This window comes from Etheostoma spectabile, chromosome 22, assembly GCF_008692095.1.
Source record: "Etheostoma spectabile isolate EspeVRDwgs_2016 chromosome 22, UIUC_Espe_1.0, whole genome shotgun sequence".
Lineage (NCBI taxonomy): Eukaryota > Metazoa > Chordata > Actinopteri > Perciformes > Percidae > Etheostoma > Etheostoma spectabile.
The window spans coordinates 17383132-17395426 of record NC_045754.1 but is presented as its reverse complement, the minus strand read 5'-3'; the positions used below and the strand labels follow the sequence as shown (position 1 = coordinate 17395426).

Here is a 12295-nt window from a genome sequence, read left to right as displayed (position 1 = left end):
CCCCCCCCCCCCCCCCCCCTTTCCTCTATCCTCTCTGCCAGTGACCAGAGAGCAGACACAGACCTGCCAGTCCGGTTCTCATTGGCTGCGGACGTTTGAAATTTAGATCATCTGTTCTCTGGCATCAGAGGGCAAGAGGTGCATGGTGGGTCGGACCTCTTATAGTCACCATTTAATGTGCCTTTACCATCAGAGGAGGGCTTCGTATCAGGGTTGGGTACCAAAACCCGGTTCCACTATAGAACCGGTACGCACCTGGTAGGAATTGGACCAGATTAGAACGCATGTTTTGGTTCCTCATTTCAGTTCCACCTAATACTTTGACTGAAATATTTTCCTTCTGTCTTTCTGAAATAGACTTAAAAATATCACACTTTCTCTGTAGTCCATCGTTAGCTAGCTACGGTTAATGTAGGCTACTTTTACAATCCTTTTGAGGTCTGGTTAGCAAACCAACTCAACATTTATTTTGTTGTTACTTGTTAATTGTGCAACTTTTTTTAGTTTTTTATTTATTGTTACATTATTGTACTGTTAGGTGAATTAGGTCTACTTAAAATGTTAATATATTGTTCAATTTAAATAATTTTCTATTAAAAAAATAACAATAACAGAGCTTTTCTTTGATGTCATTTTTCATTTTTTTCAAGAATCGGTTCAGGTTGAAAGTACCGGTTCGGCATCGGAATCATAAAAATCCAAACGATACCCAACGCTATTCATATCAGGGTTGAAGTTTCAATTTACATTCAGTGAGCAATTCAATTTAAAACAGGAACTCAAGCTGCAGTTATGATCCAAGCAGCTTTATAAGAACGTTTCTGTAGGTTATATATTGTCAGATATTTCCTGTATTTGCTGAGTTGAAAGTGAATGCATGCATGAAACACTGGTTCCCATGGTGTTTTACATTACAATACGTGTCATTTAACTGACGCTTTTATGCAAAGCGACTTAGAATTGTTAAAAATATGTCAGACTCCGCACGCCTCTGGAGGAACTATGGGTTAAGTGTCGTTCTCTGGGACACGTTGGTTGATGTATAACGGTGGGAGCTGAACCCTGGTCTCCCACACCAAAGGGAGGTACCACCGCACGGTCACCACCCATTTATTAGAGCTGTAAGTACATTAATTGACCGACATCCAAAAAAAGGACCTGGCAATAATTTTGATACTGGAATAGTCATTTAGATATTTTTTTTAAACAAAATATGTATTGGCCCTAACACCTGAAATTTGAAGTTGCTAGTTTTCCTTACTTTCTATGATAGTAAACTAATTACCTTTGTTCCATGGTGTTTTTTTTTGCCTTCAACCTCGCTTTACAAAAAACACCCAACACCTTTTAGCTTTTAGGCTTTTGGTTGGACAAAACAAGCTTTTAAAATATGGCAACTTTGGCGTGGTTGAAGTTGCGATGTGTATTTTTTTTCATAGTCCAAACATTTGGTCATGCAAAACATTCGTCAGAGTAATCTATGATGAAAATGATTCCAGTTTTCTTCTACGAGTATTTTAGTTACAAGTGTTTCTAAGTTTCTGATGAAAAGAAAACATTTTAGAAAACACTACGGAAGCAAGTTCAGGCGTTGCTGTATGCCTCGTAGCTTGACAGCTAATAATAGTGGACCCATCAAGGTGTGTCTTAGCTATGCTGTACATAGTCACACTGTATTCTATAATACATACATTAACTACTGAACTAGTTCTCGCAGGATTTAAAGCACAACTATTTTTTTTATTTGTTGCCATTATTATGCACAGAATCACTGCAGCTTTTGTCTTAGATTTTGAATTTTTAATCAAAGTCACCCCCTATGTGCCCTTTCAGATGAATATCACTTGTATATGTAAATTATAAAGCAGCATAGAACGCAAGTCTTATTAATAACCCCTTTTAAAGGTATAAGGATACATGATTGTAGTATCTCTTAATCCAGAAATCATTTAAAGAATCACGAGTACAAATACAAACTTTTAAGTGAAGTACATGCCAACCTAGCAGTCGACTGCTAAGGATTTGCAAAAGGGGATTTGTGCACACACGCACATGCACACAGACACACACACACAAACACACACACACAGACAGACAGACAGACAGACAGTCGTGTTATAAGTGTGTATCCGCCCACAGGTTATAAGCAGTGACAGCAAACTGCATAGGTGGCACTGAGGGCAGGCACGGGAGACCGGGGGAGTCTTTGACTTTCTTATGAGCAGCCAGGAGGGGGAAGCATCTCTCTTTGCAAATGTGCTCAAAGAAAAGGAAAGAAAAAGTAATTAAACAAACAATTTACCAGCAATTGTGTGTCTACTTATCCAATATACCATACTCACTTTTTGCACTAATACATATAGACAGGCAGTGGGGTGGGGAGGGGTGGGGGGGTAGATTGGTTGTTGTCTCCTCAGAGTGACGGTAAATGACACACATGTTTCATTGCCCATTCATTTAACCTGCGCTGTGCTTATGAAGAGAAAGGGATTGAGAAACAAATTACGTGGTCTCATTTAATAAGGAGTTTTGCTGTGAGCAATAATCCTGTTTTTTTTTTTTTCTCATAACCTTTAACTACTTAATGGATTTGAGAAGCTATTACCTTTTCAAGATTTCTGTTTTTTAATTATTTGGAGTATTGTCCCAGATCTGAAATGTCAATCACACACCAGGATTAATGCTGTGGTTTATGTCTGCATATTATTTACTCATGGGTTGAAGCTGACGGAGTTCTCTCTGTTGACAGGTTTGCGAAAAACAGTGGAATTGTGCAATATGCAAAACTCTGTGGCCCATTTAGCTTTTCACGTGCATTTATCCTTATGCACCCAATAACTAACATAACCTCATCTTAAATCGACGAGAGGCAGTTATTTACATAGATATTAACATTATATTTATGATAATGGCAAGCCATGGTAAATCTCAGAGTAATATTAGAAATCTTGGATCAAATTAGAATAATGAGTCAGTTTTAATATGTACAAAACTCAATTTTTAGTTTTTCTCCTTTTGGCGTTTATACTGTAGGTGTTCATGTGTGAAAATCTAACCCGGGAATGTGTGTGTGTGTGTGTGTGTGTGTGTGTGTGTGTGTGTGTGTGTGTGTGTGTGTGTGGTGTGTGTGGTGTTTGTGTGTGTGGTGTGTGTGTGTGTGTGTGTGCGTGTGTGCGTGTGGTGCTGTGTGCGTTGCGGTGCGTCGTGTGTGTGTTTTTGGACCTACCTCTCCACCCGATCACGTTTAGGCAACACTGTGAAAGTGGCAGACAGAGTTTGTTTAGTTTCCCCTGGAGGACATCGCAGTCCTCTGCCACAGACCAACCCACGTGCTGTGACATCAGGCCCGACTGTATGTATATGAATATCGCTTTAAATACATAAACCATGTGAGGTACGCTTGATTTATTTAGAAACTCACAGGACCACGAGTGCATGTGTCCTGATCTTAAATGAGTACTGCTCGTACAATGGCAGGCTGCATATATTTTTGATACTTAAAGGACTATGTGTATTTACATATATATATATTTATTAGAAGTTGATAGTTTTACTTGAGATCTGCAAATGTCTACAGGAGGGTAAATGATGCACACCTTGAGCAGTTCAAATATGTAAAACCTTTATTCAAATAGAGGTTGTTGCCCAGGTTTGACACGGCTCTTAGGCTGGCGTGTTGGCTCCTCAGACCCCCCATGGCACGGGGCATGTAATCATCCTGAAAGTCTCTCTGGGTGTCTGCGCTCTCATAAAGCAGGAAAATGGATCGTGTGGCCCAGGAAGGGAAAATGAAAGAAAAGGAGAATGAAATTACAGACCTGGCTGACTGCACAAATCATGCATATCATGTTTTATGGCTTGCCAGAAGAATTCACACCGTGGATCACCGTAGCTATAATTGTACATGAACCACCAGGATGGGGAGGGGGGGGGGGGGGGGGGGGGGGGGGGGGGGGGGGGGGGGGGGGGGGGGGGGGGGGATGGGGGGCAGGGGGAGTTGTGTGATACTGAATATGGGAGTGAGAGTGTGTGCACCTCGTAGGTGTCTGTGTGTATGCAAGTATGTTTTTCTTGGCATGGCCGGGCTTCAGAGACACAAGGAAGTTGATAAAAAAAAAAAAAAAAGTTACGGGAACGCCTGTTGTTCACTTCTTCTGTACATCCTGGGTGAGCCGCCCACAGCCTACAGGGCTCGCTCACAGAGGCTCCATTTACCATTGTAATTGCCCTGTTTATTTACCCTACCTGCTTTTGGTAGTAAAACGGGGGCCAATTCATCAGATCAGGACAATTTGGCCTTGCCTCGCTTTGCCATTTACTTTAATTAAACGAGGCAATCAGCGAATCATAAATCACGATCCGTGTGACCACTGGCTCCGTTTGAACCTGGCCCTCATCTTTAAAGACGACGCACCTTGTGCCAAAACGTACAGTAGGTACACACGTGCTGAGTCTAAAAGCAAACAATTTACATGTTCAATTTCATGTGGGAAAATTAACTTTTAACTTTTTATTTTTGCCATTTTGTTTACAAGTATAGCTGGAGTTACAGGATGTATGAAAGAGGGCTTAAACCTAAGTAAGATGACAGGAGAGCAGATCGAAGAGTCTTCCCTCGTCTCCTCCCTCGCCTCTCCCTCGTCTCCGCCGTGGATGCTGATGCTTGAGTCAAATTGATTACACCACTCCATCTGCATCATGACTGGCCTCCTCCTGTGTTTGCCGCCTCTGCCTACAGCACAGAGTTAGTGTACAATTACATATAGTTTAATATATCTGCCTGAGCACCTTTAAATAAGCATCACAAGTCCACAAGGTGATTTGTCTTCCAGCCCCATTACTCCATTGTACATCTTGATAGCCAGGGATCGCTCCTAGCTATGTTTAAGCATTAAATAGTGTATTATTATTTCACATAAATCAAGCTGAGATGTGAGGGGGGTATTCATAAATTTTGCATTTCTCACAGACAGTATTTTAAAACCTCTCTCTCTTTCTCTCTCTGCCGCTCTGAATTTTGAGACTAAAGCAATTCTGCTCCCTACACTTGATAGTACATTAAAGATGGGCATATCATGGAGGTATATTCAAAACAACATGTAATGCAGTTTAGATTAAGTTTGAGTTGCTCTAACACATTCATCATAGCACTGTTTCCATAATAAGTACCCTCGCCTTTGCCGGTGATGCATTCAGACACATGCACCATTACCACCACGAGGACATTGAATTGTTATTGTCATGAATAATGGGGAAAAATACTAATAAAAGCCGATTTGTCATAATATTTCCCCAGTTTACAGCGGCTACCGAATCTCTTATCTGTGCTCGACGATGACAGGGTGGAATTAAATATAAAGGTGGATGTTTGCCGTCAGCCCTTTTCTTCAAGACAAGCGCCCCTGAACATACCCCCCCCCCCCCGTCTTGGATATTAGTCCTGTGTTTGTGCAAAACGTCTAGTGAGGAAATGACTTCACTCAGGAAACTGGATGTCAGCTTTACACACGGGCAGGAGAGCTGCCAGTGTTTCAGTCAGGCCGACAACACGTTCTTTTCTCAGCTCGCTCTCCCGTTGAGAGTAAAGCTGCAAAAAGTGACAACGAAGGAAATTGGACTTGCAGTTGTTTTGGTTACTCTAAGGACACCTCACACGTTCCTTTCGGTTTCCTGTCTTTGGCCTGGTTTGCTCCTGTCTTTGGCCTGGTTTGCCGATTGGCGCTGATGTACGAGTCGGGGACTATATAAGATGTGAGTTGAAACCCGGAGCTTTGTCAGAGGCTAATGGAAGTCTGAGGCCATCTGTATGAGTCAGCGTTGCATTACATGGAGTTTCTGTATGCCAACCTGGTCCAGGATCTGGGCTTTGTGTACAAGGAAAAGCACCGTACAAGTTTACGTTATTACTAGAAATAAGGCCCAAAATCAGATAGTATTATTTTATTTCTGTGTCATGCTAAACATTTGGCCCATCCCATATGGGATTAGACATCACTAGCCTATTTAACAGACATTTTCTGGTCTGGCATATACAAATCATGTGTAGAAATACAGAAATGACATACAACAAATCAAAAAATTATGAAAACAGAAGAAAATAGACAAACAGTATAAACAACAATTTACTAATCCTCTCTGTAAGAGCAAATAAATCAGTCATTTGTTGAGAATGTGCTTCTCATTTTCACTCAGTTTGACAGAATGTATAAATGCACCTGAGATTTTTTTTAAAAAGGTCCAGAAGTCATATTACCCTGTCATATTAAAAAGAAAAAATTAAAAAAAAATGTAAAAATAACACGGGTCGTTGAAAATCACACCCAACATGAATTAGCCATCCCAAATTGTTTAAATAATGCAAAAGTTTCATAAGTTTGACTTTTGTGATTTCATGCTCACATCGCTGCCGTACGCCACAATTAAACCTAATTTTCACTATTAAAACATGCTTATCATTTCCTGCACATAATAATTATATGACCCACTGGCCCGGGGGCTTCAGTGTTGCTACAAAGTCAGGAGAAAAATCTTGTAAAAGTCATTGCAAATTGACTAGATGCCAGGACAGTAAGTTGAGGATGGGTGGGGGGGGGGGGGGGGGGGGGGGGGGGGGGAGAGAAAAAAATGTCTTTGAACTAGTTTTTTCTTGCAGGAAATATTGCTTCTGGGTGGATATTCTTTCTGAAGTGTTTCATGGCAATGAAAATTAAGAAATAAAGCGCAGTGCCAAATGATTCAGTGAAAAGATGGCACACACCCACAGGTATTCTGTTCACATGACATCACCCTGTGTAAAATTGACAACTTTCACTTTTTTCTTTTCTTTAAACGAGGTGGGTTCTCTCTGTTTTTCTATATACACTACCGGTCAAAAGTTTGGGGTCACTAAGAAATTTCCAATGCACTCCATTATAGACAGAATACCAGCTGGAATCACTTGCATTGTTTTTTTTAACCAGGGCAGCAGTTTTGAGATTACTTTGTGTGTTTACATAATTGCAAAGGGTTCTCCGATGTTTTCTTAGTTAGTTTTTTAAAATGATATCATATTAGTAAACAGGATGTGCCTTTGGAACATTGGATGAATGGTTGCTGATTATGGATAATGTAGATATTGAATTAAAGATCAGCCCCCCACTCAGTTCAGCTGGTATTCTGTCTGTAATAGAGTGGAATGGAAAATTGTAAGTGACCCCAAACTTTTGACCGGTAGTGTGTGTGTGTGTGTGTGTGTGTGTATATGTATGTATATATATATATATATATATCTTTGCATGAGAGACCAAGGAATCACATGAGATGAAAGTTATGCACAATATCAGCAATTGCGGTATCTGTGTGAGACATTTGGATTATTCTTCATTTATGTGGTGTTAAAATACTTTGATTGATTGGTCTGTGCTTGTGTGACTCAGATCGTTCTTTGTTGTGGAGCACATCAGAGCCACATCAAGGCGCATGAGAATCAGATCTCTATCTGTCTCCACCTCTCCCTTCATTCCTTGGAAGAACGTGTCTTCTGACCCTGACATGTGCAGGCTGGCTACATGTTTCCCTCTCACTGCACTCTCACCTCAGCTCATGAACTGGAAACTTCACTCTTGTCATACCTCTCTCTCTCTCTCTCTCTCTCTCTCCCTCCTGATCACTTTGCTTCCTTCACTTACACACACACACACACACACACACACACCGGCAACAATACCTGGGAGGATAAATGCTCAGTTAAATTGAATAAACATACTCCAGACATGCTCCATTCCAGCCCTTCTGTCATGGACAACTCACACGATGATCCCTGATTCCATCAGCGCGAAGATCAGATGTCATCTGAGAGGCCAGTGTCAGATAAAAGATTACTCACGGCTCTCGTGAGATACTGGATTTTAATCAAACATCTGATAATCACTGATTTAACTGAACTGATTCTGTTGCTTCTCTTGTTATGTGTTGATGACATGATACATGCACTGTTTCCTCTATGTTTTATTACACATTTCTGCTTTCAAACCTGCCTTAGGAAGGTACTGTACGTATTCATTTATAGAAACGATGCACTTCTTTCCCAGACTGGGGTTAGGATTGCCCCCCCCCCACACCCCTCCTCCCTCGATGGCCTCTCATGTTAAAACAAAGCACACTGGGTGGGGCAGGATTTCAATCTTTTGAAGTGAACTTGTCATAGACTGCATCACTGGGGCTTAGAGAAATAACAGGCTCAAGATTAATTGTTTGTGGTGCACCACTTCAAACACATTGCATTATGGGATGTACTTTTGCAAGGCCCATCGTCACCTATGCACACACCTGCACATGCACACACTCTTACTATATTTTCACATTCCTGTGCGGCTATAAAAACACACACACACACACACACACACACACACACACACACACACACACACACACACACACACACATTCCTGATCTTGTAAATCATCAACTGCTTAAACAGGATCATGTATTTAGTTAAGAATATTTACATTTAAAGATGCAGTTGCACACATATACATTTATAGATAAAATAAATAAAATGATTATGTTTAAATGTTTATTGAGATGTAACACCCCCTCTTTCCTCTAAATACACAAACACACACACAAGCATGACTCCAAACAGACTGCAGTAACACAACATTAAGCGGTTTTCTCTTCTCTGTTATCTCCAGCTTCCTTTTTGCCCTTTGGTTAAACATTCTCTTGGCATGCATGATCTCATTTAACTTTGATTTCCTCTTTTTCCAGGACGGCATCCTTGGTGGTTCCAATTTCCAGCCCATTCCCCAATTTTCAACCCCAATGACAGACAACACACGCTTCAATGGCTGTTCAGCTAAAGGAGGGAACTGGTAAGTGATGATTTTAAATGCTGCTTAAGATAAAAAACAAGAAGAAGAGTTTACAACAGATAAGGATTTGCCCGGGTAGCGAGCAGGAAACTGGGAGAGACTGGCTTCAATGTGCTGTTGCAGTAGCTGCATAGCACATGTCTGATTTATGTTATTGAGCTTTAGGAAACACCGCTGGAGACTAGTGTTAAGTTGACAGAAATGACAAAGTGTTTTAACCTCGGGTAGTTACTGTATATTCAGACAATTATTTCCTTCAGCCTGTATGTGTTTGATAAAGGGTTTATGTGGGTATTTCAAACCGAAAACAAATACAAACTTGATCTACTCTCGGTTTTCAATGACAGAAAAATAATAGATTTTTATAAAAAAAACTTTTACCTTTAATTAGTTTTGAAAAGGTTTGTACAGCACTGTAAAATGTAAACACAAATTGTCTTCATATAATTAGATGGGAACTTTGTGAATTATAATTAAAGTATTATGAAGTATTATAGTTATATCTTGACTTAACTTATTATAACTTAATATATTAAGTGTAAATTATTATAGTCATGTAAACACAAAGAGAACAGTTGTGCTCAGCTTTGACTGATTTGATCTGAGGCAACATTATAGTTTGGATAGAGCTCAAAATAAATGCAGGATATACAAAAATTGTTCCAGTCCTGTTGCAATATTTACTTTAACAAATTATGCTTTTGCATATCTAATTTTAGTCACCCCATTTTTTTTTTTTTTTTTTCCTTTTCTTTCTTTTATCACACAGTCTATGCATCTAAATAACAATTGGAACTATCCCCCATTGACATTTAGTAATTTTTAAAATACAAAAAAACTTAAAACAAACCAACTTGCCTCCGCCTCAACTTAAAATACAAAAAAGAAACCTAAAGTGTCATTATATATAATGTTTTGTGTGTTGATGGTGCCCGTCCCAATATTTGTTTCATTTGTTCCTGATTAACCCCTCGGGTGTGGAGAATGTGTCCAGCATGAAGTACTTTCTCGTTGTTTGAAAAGAGCAGCTCATTGTCGAGCTTTAAGTGGTTTGTGTAATCCCCTTTAACCAATACCATGAAGCCAGAGGATTCTGAAAAATCTGTTTTCAGCACATTTTGAGTAGGAGCGAACCTGGGAATTCTCTCTCTCTCCCTCTCCCCCAACTCTGTCATGAAACAGCACACCATTTCCATATCAATCGGATTAGTTCCAAGACCAGGGAAGTAGGAGTAATGTAAGTAACCATACAAATTTAAATATAGGACATCAAAAACATTGTTAGGCGATCATTTATTTTTGAAGCAGCCCCGGCTCTCCGTGTCTCTCTGATGATGAGACGAAAATGCATCGCCATGATTTCATTTTCATTTTTATTTTGAAAGGTGCTGACCACCGCAGTATTTAAACGTTGCATGTGCACCGTGACGCTCCGCTGTTCTTGTGTGCTCAACCCCGTTTGTGAAATGAACGTGTCGCATCAAGCAACACACTTGTGCGAAAAAGTAACTTCAAAGCAATTTCAGGTGGGCAGCGTCCACTCCAGCTGATTGTATTTGAACATTTCTGCAGAAGCGGACCGTATAATGATGGACTGCTGGTTTCCTGTGGTATTGATGCCAGCTGGCAGAGTGCAGTTAACATACACTTCATAATGTATTGATACATATATATTATCACATTTACATTGTTTTAGAATTTGGTGTAAAGAAGGAAAATAAAAAAATTCTAAACTTCAAATTACAGGTCTCGTTGTTCTTCATTGTTTACAGATGTTAGTACGGCAGTGAAATCATCTGTAATCTAATGAATGATTGCAGATACAAATTGTTTAAATGTCTCTGGAGGGGGTGGTTGATTACTGATTTATCTCTTACCGTAAACTCAGAGTGTAACAACCCAAACTGGGATTTTTTATTTCTTACATAATTTAAAATCTTCACAACCTTTGAGAATTTTCCTAAACTAAGAGCCTTGGAAGCATTAGGACAGAATGTAAGAGACAGTATTATTATTATTATTATTATTATTTTAGTATTATTATTATTATTATTATTATTATTATCATGAAATACAGTGTATATTATATTTGGGAAAACTGAAATCAGGAGGAACAACTTAGACTTAAAAATGATTAAATTCCATTTCCCCCAAATAAAATATTATAGTCAGTATTAAGAATTAGGGAACATTTATTTTGAAAGTTCATTCTGAACAGCATTTTACAGTGAGGACTGTGTTTGTCTGTGTGTGTGTGTGTGTGTGTGTGTGTGTGTGTGTGTGGTGTGTGTGTGTGTGTCTGTGTGTCTGTGTGTCTGTGTGTGTCTGTGTGTGTCTGTGTTTGTATGTGTATATGTGTGAGTGAGTAACGAAAGGATTATTCAGAAGTCTGTGACTCGCTGACTGATCTGACCAGCCAGTAGCTCCCTGTCCGGATGAAGAGATGGAGAGATGGAGAGATGGAGAGATGGAGAGATGGATGCCTGCCTGTGCTTCCCCAGCCCTTCATGACTTAGCCTGTCTGTCTATAATTGAAAAACTAGCTAGGCTGTGTTGTCTTGGGATTTGTCCCTTTATAATGCAGCTTCAAAACAGGAAAACCAATAGTGGGAATAGACCCCCGAATGTAATTAATTTTGTGGGGGCGGGGGGTTGAAGGGGTGTGTTGTGTGGTGTGGTGTGTGTGTGTGTGTGCGTGTGCGTGTGTGTTTGGGGGGACTATTATTGCAGGAGGAAGAATTCTAATCAGTTGCAGATTCCTTCCTGTTTGGTTAGCGTGACCGTGGCCAATTACCAGTGAACTCTGTGTTACAGTTTCACTTCCTGTGCTACCCAAAGAATGGACCGAGGCCGGCGCTGCAGAGCCCTGCCAGGATGGAGGGAGAGCCACAGAGGGAGAGAGAAGAAATAGAGAGAGAAAGACAAAACGAGACACATGACGATGAGACTGTAGGAAAGTAAACAGAGCGGAGGAAGGGGGAAGAAGAAGGGAGGGTGAAATCTCGAGCCAGATCTAAGGTGCACAGACATGAAGGCACATACGCCCTTTATCCACCTAATATAGAACATGACATGTGGTTTACAAAGGAAATGAAAAGGATTTTGGACCTGACTTCTCTTGCTGCTTGAACTATTCTCAGGTAAAGCCTGAAACTGCAGAGCAACAGACCAAACTCAAGTCACAAATGCAATAATGCATAACTCAATCATTGCAGCGATGTTATCGAAAGACACAATTTGGCATTGCTGTTTTCCCCTAAATCGAATTAAACCACCGGACTAAACAACTGAAAGACAATTTCTATGGCATACCTTAATTTGCATAAAGTCTCTTTTTTTTCTTTCAGCGTGTAGAAGTAACTCAATATGCTACGGTACTTCCTGGCAAATTCTCCATGCTTATTAAGCCAGATACTGCTTTTTGCTAAAGGCTCTCCAAGCCA

General features: G+C 40.1%; 1 long non-coding RNA gene across 1 annotated transcript in view; it reads left to right on the top strand.

Moving 5' to 3' along the window:
• The window catches only part of LOC116672193 (uncharacterized), a 14019-nt gene extending 3441 nt beyond the window's left edge, over positions 1–10578 (top strand). Inside the window, exons 2-4 of the long non-coding RNA XR_004327493.1 lie at positions 42–145; positions 8749–8852; positions 10425–10578. This is a non-coding gene — a long non-coding RNA (uncharacterized LOC116672193). The remainder of the gene's footprint in view (positions 1–41; positions 146–8748; positions 8853–10424) is intronic.
• Positions 10579–12295: the final 1717 nt, after the last annotated feature.